Below are 15,335 nucleotides of genomic sequence, written 5' to 3'. Positions count from 1 at the left end.
TCCCGACACTCTATGACAAGCCCAAAAAAAAAACCTTCTCTTCTACCCATTCCATTTGGGAGTGAATAAAGCCACATTATAAAAGAATTTTGCTTGAGGACAAGCAAAGATTCAAGTGTGGGGGTATTTGATATGCACAAAATGCAACATATAAATTATATCAAATGTGGCATAAAACTAACCCTTTTTTAGTACTAATGTTGGAAAAAGTGTGTTTTTGTCTTCCTTTTGTATTTTCAGGATTAAATGAGCTCAAATTAATAAAAGAAGCAAAAAGACAGCAAAATCAAACATAAATACAAGAAAAGGAGCTAAAGTGGAATGCCCGACCCCTCAACAGCATCTTCCCAAGCAAAACCAAGAAAACAGAAGACTGAACACGCCCCGTGCTCAGCGAGCACGGGGCCGTGCCCAAGAAGCAGCAGAAAAGACAAACCTTTAGAAGCTTCTATTGCCCACCACGGGGCCGTGCCCAGTGGACACGGGGGCGTGGTCAGACTCCTGCAGGCGCATTTATTGTAATTGCGAATTACAATTAATGAAGAGAGAGACAAGGATGGACACGGGGCCGTGCCCAGCGGGTACGGGGCCGTGCCCGAGCTTCTGTTCAGCCTATAAATAGGAGTGCTTGGAGACATTACAACTCATCCCTTTGCACACCACCTCTCTCGCACTTCACCCACCGCCCACCACCACCATAACCCCATCATCCACCAACATCATCCATTGTCCATCATAGAGTGTGTGAGTCGTCTCGGGATCCAAGATTGATCGTAAGAGTTCTTGACAATCAAAAGCCATGTTTGCCTAAGTCTCTTACATCACTTGGTGAAGACAAGTGTTTAGTGTAATACTTTTTATATTTAATCTTTTGCACTTTTTAATTGGTTTTGTATTAATGACTTTAATTACTAGTTTCTTATGTTGAAGGTGATTCTTCCTTATCGTTTGTCCGTGGTGTCTTGGCATTATTTTACTGTCTATATAAAATAAAAGGTTTTCACCATTCATATCTCCACGGTCTATATGGAGGTATGTTGGCTACCTGGTCGGGGGTTAAGGGAACGGTTTGGTAAGAGTCTTGCCATTGTTCGGCGTTTAGAGATCCTGCAAGGGACTTGAGTCAAATTTAGTAGGACCTCCTTCAATACCCAAAGGTGTTGGATGGCGGGGGTCCAAACTCTTTGATCCCCTCATAAGTTAAACTACTATTAAAACTTTAACCCAGCTACTTAGGACTGTATCCCTGCTGACTCAGACTACTTAGCTGAGGGTAACGTCGCCCTCAAAAGAAGGGCCTACCACATTATGCATTAATAACTTAATTAATTATCTTTCAATAATCCGACCCTTTAGGATTGTATCCTTGCTGACTCAAACTACTGGGTTGAGGGTAACGTCACCTTCAAAAGAGGGGCCTACTACAATAACTAAGATAATCTCTTAAATAAGTGCAAAAGTGCGAAAATAATCAAAGGTTACACTAACACAGGAGTCGGATCCAAGTGATTCATCTTGTCTATCTGTTTTTATTTTTATTTTCAGCATTTTAGTTAGTTTTATTTTCTTAGTTTAAAAATCTTTTCCTAACATTTTGGTTTGATTAGACGTTGAGGATAAACCGGTACTAAAAGCTCTTGTGTCCTTGGACGACCTCGGTATCTTACCAGCAGTGTACTACTTCTACGATGGGTGCACTTGCCCATATGTGTATTTAGTGTTAGTAAATATCGTGTTTTATAAATTTAAACTTGTCTAAAAAGTGTAAAAGGGCTTAAAATACATACCTAAAATATAACACACTTCACGCACATAAGAAATCCATCCTAAGTTCTTTTAACCAATTAAGAATCAGATCTTCTAGTCGAAATAGTTCATCAAGAAGCATTTCCCCTAAAATATCTGGTTGGGCGCCTTCGAGGGAGAGATAAGGATTATTTTTACTTTCGCCCCTCTTAAGGATACACAGAAACGATGGGTCTATATAGTGGGGCTTATAATTTAGATAATAACATTCTAATTCTTTATGTCCGCCTCCACATAATTGACACCACGTACCATAAGAGTGCCGAAAGTAAAAAAAAAAAAGATCATTATCACTCGTTTTGTGTCAGAAATTACCAACTGTCGGGATCTTACGGTTTTGTTTTCAGTAACTGAATCTTGGGCACGGGGGCGTGTTGAGTGGGCACGACCCCGTGTTCAGCTTACTGTCTGACGTAAAACAAGATTGCCAGTTCCAAAGATTGGGCATGGGGCATGTTCAGCGGGCACGGCCCGTGCTGAGTTCTGCAGAATCTGAAAAATTTAAGAAAATCCCAAAAATTTAAAAAAAAGAAAAGAAAATAAAATAAAAAAAATGATTAGGCCGTTGATTCCTAACTTTCTTGAAATCCTTGTGTCCCCGGCAACGATGCCAAAAACTTGATGTGCGTAAGTGTGTATATGTTTTAGGTATCAATTTTAAGCCCTTTTACACTTTTTAGCCAACTTTTAAATTTATAAAACACGATATTTACAAACACTAAACACACATATGGGCAAGTGCACCCATCGTGGACGTAGTATAGTGTTGGTAAGATACCGAGGTCGTCCAAGGACACAAGAGCTTTTAGTACCGGTTTATCCTCAACGTCTAATCAAATCAAAATGTTAGAAAAAAGGTTTTAAACTAAGAAAATAAAACTAACAAAAATGCTGAAAACAAAATAAAAGTAAAAACAGATAGACAAGATGAATCACTTGGATCCGACTCGCGTGTTAGTGTAACCTTTGATTATTTTCGCACTTTTGCACTTGTTTAAGAGATTATCTTAGTTATTGTAGTAGGCCCCTCTTTTAAAGGCGACGTTACCCTCAACCCAGTAGTTTGAGTCAGCAAGGATACAATCCTAAAGGGTCGGATTATTGAAAGATAATTAATTAAGTTATTAATGCATAATGTGGTAGGCCCCTCTTTTGAAGGCGACGTTACCCTCAGCTAAGTAGTCTGAGTCAACGGGGATACAGTCCTGAGTAGTTGGGTTAAAGTTTTAATAGTAGTTTAACTTATGAGGGGATCAAAGAGTTTGGACCCCCGCCATCCAATACCTTTGGGTATTGAAGGAGGTCCTACTAAATTTGACCCAGGTCCTTTGCAGGATCTATACACTGAACAATGGCAAGACTCTTACCAAACCGTTCCCTTAACCCCCGACCAGGTAGCCAACATACCTCCATATAGACCGTGGAGATATGAATGGTGAAAATCTTTTATTTTATATAGACAGTAAAATAATGCCAAGACACCACGGACAAACGATAAAGAAGAATCACCTTCAACATAAGAAACTAGTAATTAAAGTCATTAATACAAAACCAATTAAAAAGTGCAAAAGATTAAAAATAAAAAGTATTACACTAAACACTTGTATTCACCAAGTGATGTAAGAGACTTAGGCAAACATGGCCTTTGATTGTCAAGAACTCTTACGATCAATCTTGGATCCCGAGACGACTCACACACTCTATGATGGACATTGGATGATGGTGGTGGATGATGGTGTTATGGTGATGGTGGGTGGTGGGTGAAGTGTGAGAGAGGTGGTGTGCCAAGAGATGAGTTGAAATGGCTCAAAACACTCCTATTTATAGGCTGAACAGAAGCTCGGGCACGGCCCCGTGTCCATCTGACACTCTCTCTCTTCATTAAATGTAATTCACAATTACAATAAATGTGCCTGCAGCAAGTTGACCACGCCCCCGTGTCCGCTGGGCACAGCCCCGTGGTGGGCAGTAGAAGCTTCTAAAGGTTTGTCTTTTCTGCTACTACTTGGGCACGGCCCCGTGCTCGCTGAGCACGGGGCGTGTTCAGTCTTCTGTTTTCTTAGTTTTGCTTGGGAAGATGCTGTCGAGGGGTCGGGCATTCCACTTTTGTTCCTTTTCTTGTATTTATGTTAGATTTAGCTGTCTTTTTGCTTCTTTTGTTAATTTGAGCTCATTTAATCCTGAAAATACAAAAGGAAGACAAAAGCACACTTTTTCCAACATTAGTACTAAAAAAGGATTAGTTTTATGCCAAAATTGATATAATTTATATGTTACATTTTGCGCATATCAACATATACATTAAGACACCTACTTCATTACCATCACAAACAACACCAGCACAACCATTAAAGAAGCCTGATCAAGCAGGTCCATCATCATCATCATCATCATCATCATCATCATCACTACAACCAGAACCAACTCCTCGTATTGAATCTCTTGATGATATGTGTCACACCCCAACCGATGGCGGAATCATCAGGGCATGGCACTGAGCGAAACAGATTGTTCAGAAGTTTCCACAACAATTAACATTACTATTCAATTTATATAATACGTCCCATACCGTACCTCAAATAGCAAATAAATTATTACAGATAACATCTAGTCAAATATTCCGTTCCGACAACTCAGATTTAAATATAAATATTGTTTATCTATGTCTAGAGACTCAAGCTGCAAGATCTACAAACAACTATGCTCTAGACTCTTATTCTAGCTTCGCCTTCCTAGCAGATAAGCTTCTTAAACACCTGTCACATACAAAATAAAGTCAATACATAAAATGTAAAGGTGAGCATACAAGTTTGATAATAGCATAATAGAGTTCGAAATAGTTTACGCATAACCAACATGTACACAGAGGTAAACGAAGCATGTTAATTATCGACATGGATCTATTGATACCAATGACTGCGGGTTGACTGCCAGAGGTAGTTCGCAATACATGATTACCACCGTAATCCATGCAAGTAATTGTCCTTAACAACCCCCGTGTGAACGGGTGATGAGTCCAAACTATAGTACTATCGTCGTTAAGGCAGGTAGACAGCATTCCACGTGTAAACATAACAACAAGCATTCATTTAGTCACGTAATACATGCGATAACGGTTAACGTTTAAAGTAATTGAGTAGTGTGTTCGATTGTGATTTAGAATAAGTAACGTATGTAACACCCAAAAGTGCTGAAAGCAAAAAGGGATCGAGTATACTCACAGTGATTGATGGATTGAAGGGAGCACTTGAGAGTAGGGTTAGCCTGAATAGTTCGATAGCATAACGATAAGCAACGCGTAAAACGGAAAACAAGTGTTGGAGGGTCGTACAGCTGGTCGATCGGGCGGTAGTCCGAACGGACGGCTGACCGTTCGGTTTGTAGTTCGTTCGGACAGCTGTCCGTTCGGTCGGTAGGCCGATCAGATGGCTGTTCGAGTGGATTGTTTCTTCCTTTGAGAAGGATGTGTTTGAGTATGATGATTTGACTTTTGAAGTTTTCGTTGTAGAATTAGAAAACATTGAAGTATCTTTACCTTTCAGGTCGGTCGATCGAACGGTCGTTCGATCGGCCGGCTAACCAATCGGTTAGGTAATTCAGCAGACAAGTCTTTAGCAGGGTGTCACCTGATCGGACGGCGGTTCGATCGGGTGGCACTCCAAGCGCGTTGAACATGTTGAAAATCGATTAAGGGTTGAACTATAGTATCTCATGATCCGAAGAGTAATCCGATCGGACGGTAGTCCGATTGAACAACAGTTCGTTCAATACTAGACCTCAATGAATTGTTCAAGTGTGGGACCATGTGCTAGCCGATCGGCTGGCCTGGTCGATCGGCTGACTGTCCGATCGGCTGGCTGTCCGTTTGTAAATGTTTATGTGGAAAGATCCTTGTTTGTTTATGTGGAAATCGGCTAGATCCAAGCTATTCTTGGTGGATTGAGGCCAAAACATGAAGTTCTTCAAGAACACCATGATGACATCATCCTAGAACACTTGAATCTTGATGATTTCACGGTTAGAAATCAAGATTTGAAAGATAGAAAGGTGTAGGAGTGCGTGTAGATCAAGAAAGTACAAGATTTAGGATGAAATCTTACCGGAATCGAGAGAAATCTGAGAAAAGGAGGGGAGCACGAGCTGGTCAGACATAGGTTTCCAAAAGTAGAAAGTTTGAGAGTGACAAGGGGTATTTTTAGGATGCCATAAGAGGAAAGTGCTGGCCGATTGGCCAGGCAGCTCGATCGGACAGCCTGTCCGATCGGACAGCAGTCTGATCGGCTGGCTATTCGATCGGCTGGTAGCCTGATCGTTCAGCTGCACGATTCGAGTTCGATGCGATGATTCTTGATATTTTGATTTCGATTGAGGATGATGCGAGTACGATAGAGTTTCCTATTCAAATTACTTTTAATCCCAACCACTATATCTAACATACAATCATCTATATCTCGCGCTATCTCTTCTCCACCAATTTTCATGATTCGATTTCGATTGAGTTTAATTGAGTTTCGAGATTCTATTCGATTGATCACCACACATAACATAAAGTAAACACGCACAAGTAACACATAAGGCACACACACACGTATAATAACACCAAAGTTCGTGTAATTCTAGTCTCGAGTTCGATGATGATTAGATTAGTTCGATTACTGATTAATTGACTTTATCGCATTGTTACTTCCTATTATTCACAGTCGTAAAGCGGTTCGCATCGATAAATAAACTTCGATTAAATTCGATTGAAATTAATTACTCCACATAATTCAACTAACGTAAAACATAGAATAGACTAACTACCATCGAAGAAGTCAATCTTGTCTTTGACTTTGACTTTCAGAAACACGGGGTGTTACAGCCTCCCCTTGTTTAGGGAATTTCATCCCGAAATTAGGCTGAAAGCTGCACAACACCGTGAATCACCTTTTGCTACTTTCTCTCTCTAGACTTTCACTTAAACAACTGCGGGTACTTCGCCTTCATGTCGCTTTCGAGTTCCCAAGTGAACTCTGCGCCACGTTTGCCTTCCCATCGGACTTTCACAATAGGAATGCGCGAGCGTCTGAGTTGCTTGGTTTGGCGATCCATGATTTCGACAGGGTTCTCCACGAAGTGTAGCGTTTCGTTTATTTGAAGGTCGTCGAGAGGTACAATTAGATCATGCGCAGCCAGGCATTTTCGAAGGTTTGACACATGGAAAGTCGGGTGGACGTTACTAAGTTCCTCCGGTAGTTCGAGTCTGTAGGCGACTTTTCCGATCCTTTCCAGAATCTTAAAAGGTCCAACATATCGAGGCGCTAGTTTCCCTTTCTTGCCGAATCTGACCACACCCTTCCAAGGGGATACCTTTAGGAGTACGTAGTCGCCAACGTCAAATTCAAGGGGCTTGCGTCTTCTATCGGCGTAACTTTTCTGTCTACTTCGAGCTTTCATCAAGTTGTCTCGGATTTGGAGGACTTTTTCAGTCGTTTCTTGCAATAGCTCAGGACCGGTTAATTGCGAGTGACCAATCTCGTGCCACACAATAGGCGATCGACATCTCCTTCCATATAGGGCCTCGAATGGTGCCATCTGGATGCTGGTATGATAACTGTTGTTGTACGAGAATTCGACTAGCGGCAGGTATTTATTCCAATTACCACCGAAGTCTATGACACACGCACGGAGCATGTCTTCAAGAGTACGGATCGTTCTTTCAGTCTATCCATCGGTTTGGGGATGGAATGCGGTACTTAAGTTAAGAGACGTACCAAGAGCTGCTTGAAACGTTTCCCACAATCGCGAGGTAAACCGAGCATCACGGTCAGAAATAATGTCACGAGGCGTACCATGATTACAAATGATCTCGTCGGCGTAGATTCGGGCTAATCGTTCTACCTTGTAGTCTTCCCGTACTGGCAAAAAGTGGGCTGATTTGGTCAAACAATCAACGACAACCCAAATGCTGTCGTGACCTGATGACGTGGGCGGAAGTTTGGTTATGAAATCCATAGCTATATGATGTGCGTGAAGTGTGTTGTATTTTAGATGTATATTTAAGCCCTTTTTACACTTTTAGCCAAGTTTTAAATTTATAAAACACGATATTTACTAACACTAAACACACATATGGGCAAGTGCACCCATCGTGGACGTAGTATAGTGTTGGTAAGATACCGAGGTCGTCCAAGGACACAAGAGCTTTTAATACCGGTTTATCCTCAACGTCTAATCAAATCAAAAAGTGAGAAAAATGTTTTAAACTAAGAAAAATAAAAACTAACTAAATGCTGAAAAATAAAATAAAATAAAAACAGATAGACAAGATGAATCACTTGGATCCGACACGTGTGTTAGTATAACCTTTGATTATTTTTGCACTTTTGCACTTGTTTAAGAGATTATCTTAGTTATTGTAGTAGGCCCCTCTTTTGAAGGCGACGTTACCCTCAACCCAGTAGTTTGAGTCAGCAAGGATACAATCCTAAAGGGTCGGATTATTGAAAGATAATGAATTAAGTTATTAATGCAAATTGTGGTAGGCCCCGCTTTCGGCGGTGACGTTACCCTCGGCTAAGTAGTCTGAGTCAGCAGGGATACAGTCCTAAATAGCCGGGTTATAGTATTAATAGTAGTTAACTTATGAGGGGGTCAAAGAGTTTGGATCCCCGCCATCCAATACCTATGGGCATTGAAGGAGATCCTACTAAAATTGACCCAGGTCCCAAGCAGGACCTCTAAACGCTGAACAAGGGCAAGACCCTTACCAAACCGTTCCCTTAACCCCCCGACCAGGTAGCCAACATACCTCCATATAGACCGTGGAGATATGAATGGTGAAAATATTTTATTTTATATAGACAGTAAAATAACGCCAAGACACCACGGACAAACGATAAGGAAAGATCACCTTCAACATAAGTAACTAGTTATTAAAGTCATTAATACAAAACCAAATAAAAAGTGCAAAAGATTAAAAATAAAAAGTATTATACTAAACACTTGTCTTCACCAAGTGATGTAAGAGACTTAGGCAAACATGGCCTTGATTGTCAAGAACTCTTACGATCAATCTTGGATCCCGAGACGACTCACACACTCTACGATGGACAATGGATGATGGTGGTGGATGATGGTGTTATGGTGGTGGTGGGTGGTGGATGATGTGTGAGAGAGGTGGTGTGCCAAGGGATGAGATGGAATGAAACCAAGCACCCCTATTTATAGGCTGAACAGAGGGTTGGGCACGGCCCCGTGTCCGCTGGACACACCCCCGTGCCCGTCTGACACTCTCTCTCTCTTCATTAATTGTAATTCGCGATTACAATTAATGCGCCTGCTGTACTTTCACCACGCCCCCGTGCCCGCTGGACACGGCCCCGTGGTGGGCAATGGAAGCTTCTACTAGTTTGTCTTTTCTGCTGCTTCTTGGGCACGGCCCCGTGTTCGCTGGACACGGGGCGTGTTCAGTCTTCTGTTTTCTCTTCTTTGCCTTGGGGGTTGCCGTTGAGGGTCCGGGCAGTCTACTTTTATTCCTTTTCTTGTATTTATGCTAGAATTAGTTGTCTTTTTGCTTCTTTTGTGATTTTGAGCTCATTTCATCCTGAAAATACAAAAGAAAGACAAAAACACTCTTTTTCCAACATTAGTATTTAAAAAGGGTTAGTTTTATGCCTTAATTGATGTGATTTATATGTTGCATTTTACACACATCACTATACTTTCCCACTTCCATATAGGGATTGGTGGTTGTTCAAGTAAGCCAGAGGGTCTTTGATGTTCAGCCTTGACCCTTGCACAAGTTAGGCATCTTACGACATAGAGAGCGATATCCCTTTTCATGCCCGGCCACCAGTACTTGTAGCGAAGATCCTTGTACATTTTGTCGGCACCGAGATGAATAGAATACCGGGATTTGTGGGCTTCGTCCATTAAAATCTTTCACAATTCGGTCCGCTTAGGGATCCAAATTTGGTCCAGAAAATAGAAGATCCCATTCGATTTGCTGAAAAGCTGAGCTCCATCGTGATAGATTCTCTCCATTTTAAAAGTGCGTCCATTAAAGCAAGCATGTTGGGCTTCGCGGATGAGAGTTTCGAGATCGTGTTGGGCTTGGGTATTACGAATGCTGAGCAAATAACTCCGTCTGCTGAGCGCATCGGCAACAACATTTGCTTTGCCTGGGTGATAACGAATCTCACAGTCGTAATCGTTGAGGAGTTCTACCCATCGGCGTTGACTCATATTGAGTTCTTTCTGATCAAAGATATGTTGTAAACTCCTGTGATCGGTGAAGATCTTACACTTGGTACCATACAGGTAGTGTCGCCAAATCTTTAATGCAAAAACAACCGCGCCAGCTCGAGATCATGGGTTGTATAGTTCTTCTCGTGGATTTTGAGCTGTCGAGAAGCGTAAGCTATAACCTTGTCCCGTTGCTTGAGAACACAACCAATGTCACACCCCCAAAATCCACCCGCGGAGTATCACCGCTTGGGAGCGTGACTGACCAGGATCAAGCCACCAATAATATAGAACAACGTAAATAGTAAAAGTAAATGTAATTTAACCAAACCAATCCATATGAAAGGTGTTCAAAACATAAGTATAAATTCAACGTTTAGCGGAAGCATGTGAGTAAAAGCCCAACATAAGTAAAGTATGAAATGTCAAATGTTTAATCAAAGCATTCACGATCCTTGTCCACAACGACCGCGCCTCCCAGTGCAAGCTCCATGAATACCTAACGACCTGCAAGGCATGTAACAGAGGGTCAACAACTAGTTGAGCGAGTTCACAGTAAGTAAGGTTCGTAATAGTAAGTTTGTTTCGTAACATGTGGCTCTACTAGGCCGATAGTATGTTCTATTAGTGGGGGCTTCCCATAGTTGCATATACACTAGACTATTTGTAACCATAAGTGTTCTTCTTAACCCGAGAACAGTAGTACGTACAAGGTTTACGTAGGTTTTACGTAAGTGTCCTTCTCAACCCGAGGACAGTGGTACGCGGGGGTTTACGTAGGTTTTACGTAAGTGCCTGTCACAACCCGAGGCAGTAGTGAATATAAGTTTACGTAGGTTTTACGTAAGTGTCCTTCGCAACCTGAGGACAATGATGAGTACAAGTATACGTAGGTTTTACGTATGTATCCTGAGCATCCGAGGACGATGGTAGATAGTCTAGTAACAGTGTAAGTGCAATCCTATTCCTTCAATCCCATTCCCAACCCCGGGAATCCCATGCCTTGGTAACAGTGTGAACTCACCTTGATTTGCTCGGTTTGTTATTGCTTCTAGTGTTAATTAATGGTTAGGTCCGTTACACACGACCTTAGATTGAATCTAGATGGATTGGAAGATCAAGATTGATGCAAGAGAACTTGTGTAGCCAAGAATGATGAGAGAAATGATTGTAGAGAGAATGATTTGAAGTGCCGTATGATTGAAATTGGTGAGAATGATTAGGGTTAAGGGGTTTTGTTTTATTTTCATTATTACCACTAAACACCCCTAAGTATCATCCTTTACACAAAACACACATACCACATATAATTTACAGTTTCATCACGAAGTTCATGTATTTGTCAAATCATTCGTAAAATAACACATAACCATGCAACAATCATAATACACTTTATCAAATCACAACGTATACAGTTACAAAGCAAACAAATTGTGTAAGTAAGCAACTAAACAAACAGTGAACGTGCAATAAATGCGAAAGTGGAATCTCGGAAACTCGAGTTGTCACAACCAAGACCAAGGTTGGAAGCATCACAGTAGACAATGAAACCATCGTTCCCATCGGGCAATGTGAGAACAGGAGCATTGCAAAGCTTATGCTTGAGTGTTTGGAAAGCAGACTCTTGTTCAGTTCCCCAAACAAAAGACCTGTCTTTATGCGTGAGAGCGGTAAGCGGCACATCGATCTTGGAGAATCCTTTGATAAATTGTTGATAATAGCCCGCTAATCCGAGAAAAGAACGGACTTCAGATGGGTTCTTTGGCGTAATCCAACTCTTAACTACCTCAATCTTCGCAGGATCGACATGGATACCTAGACTATTCACGATGTGACCCAGAAACTGAACCTCTTCTAAACAGAATTCGCACTTGGAAAACTTGGCATAGAGTTGGTTCCCCTGGAGTAACTCGAGAACCAAACGTAGATGTTGTGCGTGTTCGGCTTTCGATTTGGAATAGATCAAGACATCGTCGATAAACATGATGAAGAAACGGTCAAGATATGGCTTACACATGCGATTCATCAGATCCATGAAAACCCCGGGTGCGTTGGTTAAACCAAAAGGCATAACAACAAACTCATAGTGGCCGTAACGGAAGCGAAAAGCGGTTTTGAGTATATCTTGTTAGGACCGGTTTTGACTCCGAAACGATTGCGTAACTGAACATGTGACGTGCGGAATCCGTACACGAACGTGATCAAACACACGAGACGTAATATAATCGTGATTCTACTAATCAGATCTGAAATTGTACAAGAACCTGAATCATGTGGAGCACTTTCTCTCTCTAGCTTCTCTCTCTAACACTAGAGCTCTCCAAGTCTCCAAAATAGCAAAACTGACAAAAGTTTTAAACTCTAAGCCCTAAAGGCAAAGCATATAAGGAGAGTTCCCCTTATTTACAATAATGCCACCTTGCCTTTTCTCTACTAATTACAACATAAAGTCTAGAATTAAACAGTTTTCAGCTACGGACTGGATTGACGGAGGCGATAGACATAAATGCACTAACAGACTCCCCCTTGGATATTGCCGCAGTCAATCCATAGTCAAGCTCGTAGCGACTTGTCTTTCTTTTTCTCTTGAGTCTTCTTTAATCTTTAACACGTTTTCAGCAAATACAGACTCCCTCTTGCTCGAACAGAATCCCCGTGGATCTGTCTTCAGCTTCAGCTCCCCCTTTCAGTAGACTCTTCAGGCTCCCCCTTTCGTCAAGCTTCCGTGCTTTTGGGATCGACACCTGGCTTTCCGGTTACAAGCTCCTTCAGGATAGATTCCTGGCACCTTGAATCCACGCTTCCTCTTGCGTTGAGCTCGTCTTCAGACTCCCCCTTTGTCACACCCCCAAAATCCACATGCGGAGTATCACCGCTTGGAGGCGTGACTGACCAGGATCAAGCCATCAATCATATTGAACATAGTGTATAATAATTAAAGTAATTCGTAAAACCCAATTCAATATAATCGATGTTCAAACCAAACTTTGTTTAAGTAGCGGAAGCATGTAAGTAAACCCAACTTAAATAATAAAGTATGAAATATCATAAGTGTTTAACGAAACATTCATAATCCATGCCCACAACGACCTGCTCCTCCTAGTGCAAGCTCCATAAGTACCTAAGGTCCTGCAAGGCATGCAGCAGAGAGTCAACAACTAGTTGAGCGAGTCCACAGTAAACAGTTCAGTAATAGAAATAGGAAAGTAAGCCTTATATTCGTTCGTTATGTCAGGTATCGTATTAGTTTCCATCGCGGCCCTCTAGGCATGTGTGCGAAGATTAGGGGAAATTTTCTCAAGTATTCTAGACTATGTATATTTGTATCGCGGCCACCCTGGCATGTGTGCGAAGTTTTAGTATATAGTTCGCGGCCTTTCCAAGGCATGTGTGCGAAGATCAGTCATAATATCGCGGCCAACCCTGGCGTGTGTGCGAAGATCAGTTCAATTAGTATACCAGTCTAGCCGTATCTTATCATTACTCTTCCTCACCCGAGGGTCATACCATTAGGTTCTATTAACTAAGTATGTACGAATAAATCATCCAAATCCCATTCCCACCCTGGGAACCCCATGCCTTGGCTGTGTGAACTCACCTTTGATTTGCTCGGCAGACAATTTACTTGTGTTACATCGGTCAACCATATCCTATTATGGTTATCACTTATTAGGACAGTAAACAAGTAATCACGAATAAGCTACACGTATCTAACACGTACTCATCAAGTAATTGCACAAGTAACAGTTATCATATGTTTTACTAATATGTTCACATGATCACAATCTTTCATCACAACTATTCCAAATGTGTAGTTAAACAAATAAGACATGGGCCATTACTGGTGTGCGGCCCACTTAGGATAAGCCCAATCACGATACTGTGCGGCCCACTACCAAGTGTGCGGCTCACACAGGAGTGTGCGACCATTGGGTAGTGTGCGGTCATGCTAGAAGGAGTTGTACGTTGTGCTTTGTGCAAAAGAGGTGTGAGACCCTGCCTTATGCACTTGTACCTCGTGTTTCCCCGGTCGCACACTTAGGGGTGTGCGACATAGTGGTGTGCGCCATCGTTTATTTAAACCAGGAAAACGTTGACAAATTCGATTAACATTTAAATGCAATTCAAGTATATAGCAGTTTCATCACACAAACATCCTATCACCATATGCTCTAAACAATCATTCATTATTCCAACTCAACAATTTCAATTATTAAAGTCATAACTATATGAAAAGAAAACCCCAACTTAACTATGTCAGCCAAACATATCGAACTATTATGGATCATTTATGCAAACGATTATATATATATACACTTCTAATAAACCCCCTTTATCACCATATTGCTTTTTAAACGAACTTCCTAGAAACTGATTACATGCCTTACTATAACAACCATGTCTCATCCTAACTTTAAAAGAATCGACAGATCAACAACTTGATTCAACCATCACAAGAATTTAAACAAACATTGACAAACACAACTGACCAATTCTTACAAATTGTAGTTTTATCAAAACAGTTACATTAAACACATGTTCGGATACTCACTTGCTGTTCGAGCGGCTGCCGTCATTGCTCTCGTGGCCGGGTCCTCCGACCGGTGCTGTGTGTGCGTGTCACTGTTTGTTTCCCGAATCAATATCGTAACTCGTCTAGGACCAAACTTCATCGGAACTGAACTGTTGCCGTCGATGACCGGACCGGAGACTCGGCGTCCACCACAGCCATCATCAATCATCGGAACTTGTTGAAAAAGATAAGCCACCGCCGTCGCTGCAGCGGCGGCGCTGCCGTCATCGTCTCTCTTCTCTCTGGCTTCTCTCTCTCTCTCTCGTCTTCACGCCACCACCAGACGACGGTGGTGGTCGTCGACCGTTCTTTGGTTAGGTATGGGAGGAGGTGGGTGTGGCTGAGGGTGTTGGCTGGAGAAGGGACGAGGGAGGAGAAGGAAGTGTTGTGGGTGGCGTTTGGCGGAGGCAACCGGGCACCGGAACCCAATCCCCGGTCACCGAAGATTCTCGATCGCATAGGAGGGAAAAGAAAGGAATGGGGTGTGCGGCTGCATGGAGAGTGTTATTAGGTTTTCTTTTTTTTTTCTTTTCCTTTTTTTTAGAGGGAATAAAGGTTAGGGGGTAATTATGAGGTAGGGTTTGTGTGTGTAGGGGATTCGTGTTGGACCTGGCCCGTGTATAAACCCGTAAAATATTATGTGTAACGAACTGGCTCGTTTAATTAATAACTAACTATAACGGTAAATGTATATTTAAAGTAAACACGTTCAGTTCAGGTTATGAGATAA

Source organism: Helianthus annuus, chromosome 7 (genome assembly GCF_002127325.2).
Source record: "Helianthus annuus cultivar XRQ/B chromosome 7, HanXRQr2.0-SUNRISE, whole genome shotgun sequence".
In the NCBI taxonomy this organism is placed as follows: domain Eukaryota; kingdom Viridiplantae; phylum Streptophyta; class Magnoliopsida; order Asterales; family Asteraceae; genus Helianthus; species Helianthus annuus.
This window is presented reverse-complemented; position numbering follows the sequence as displayed.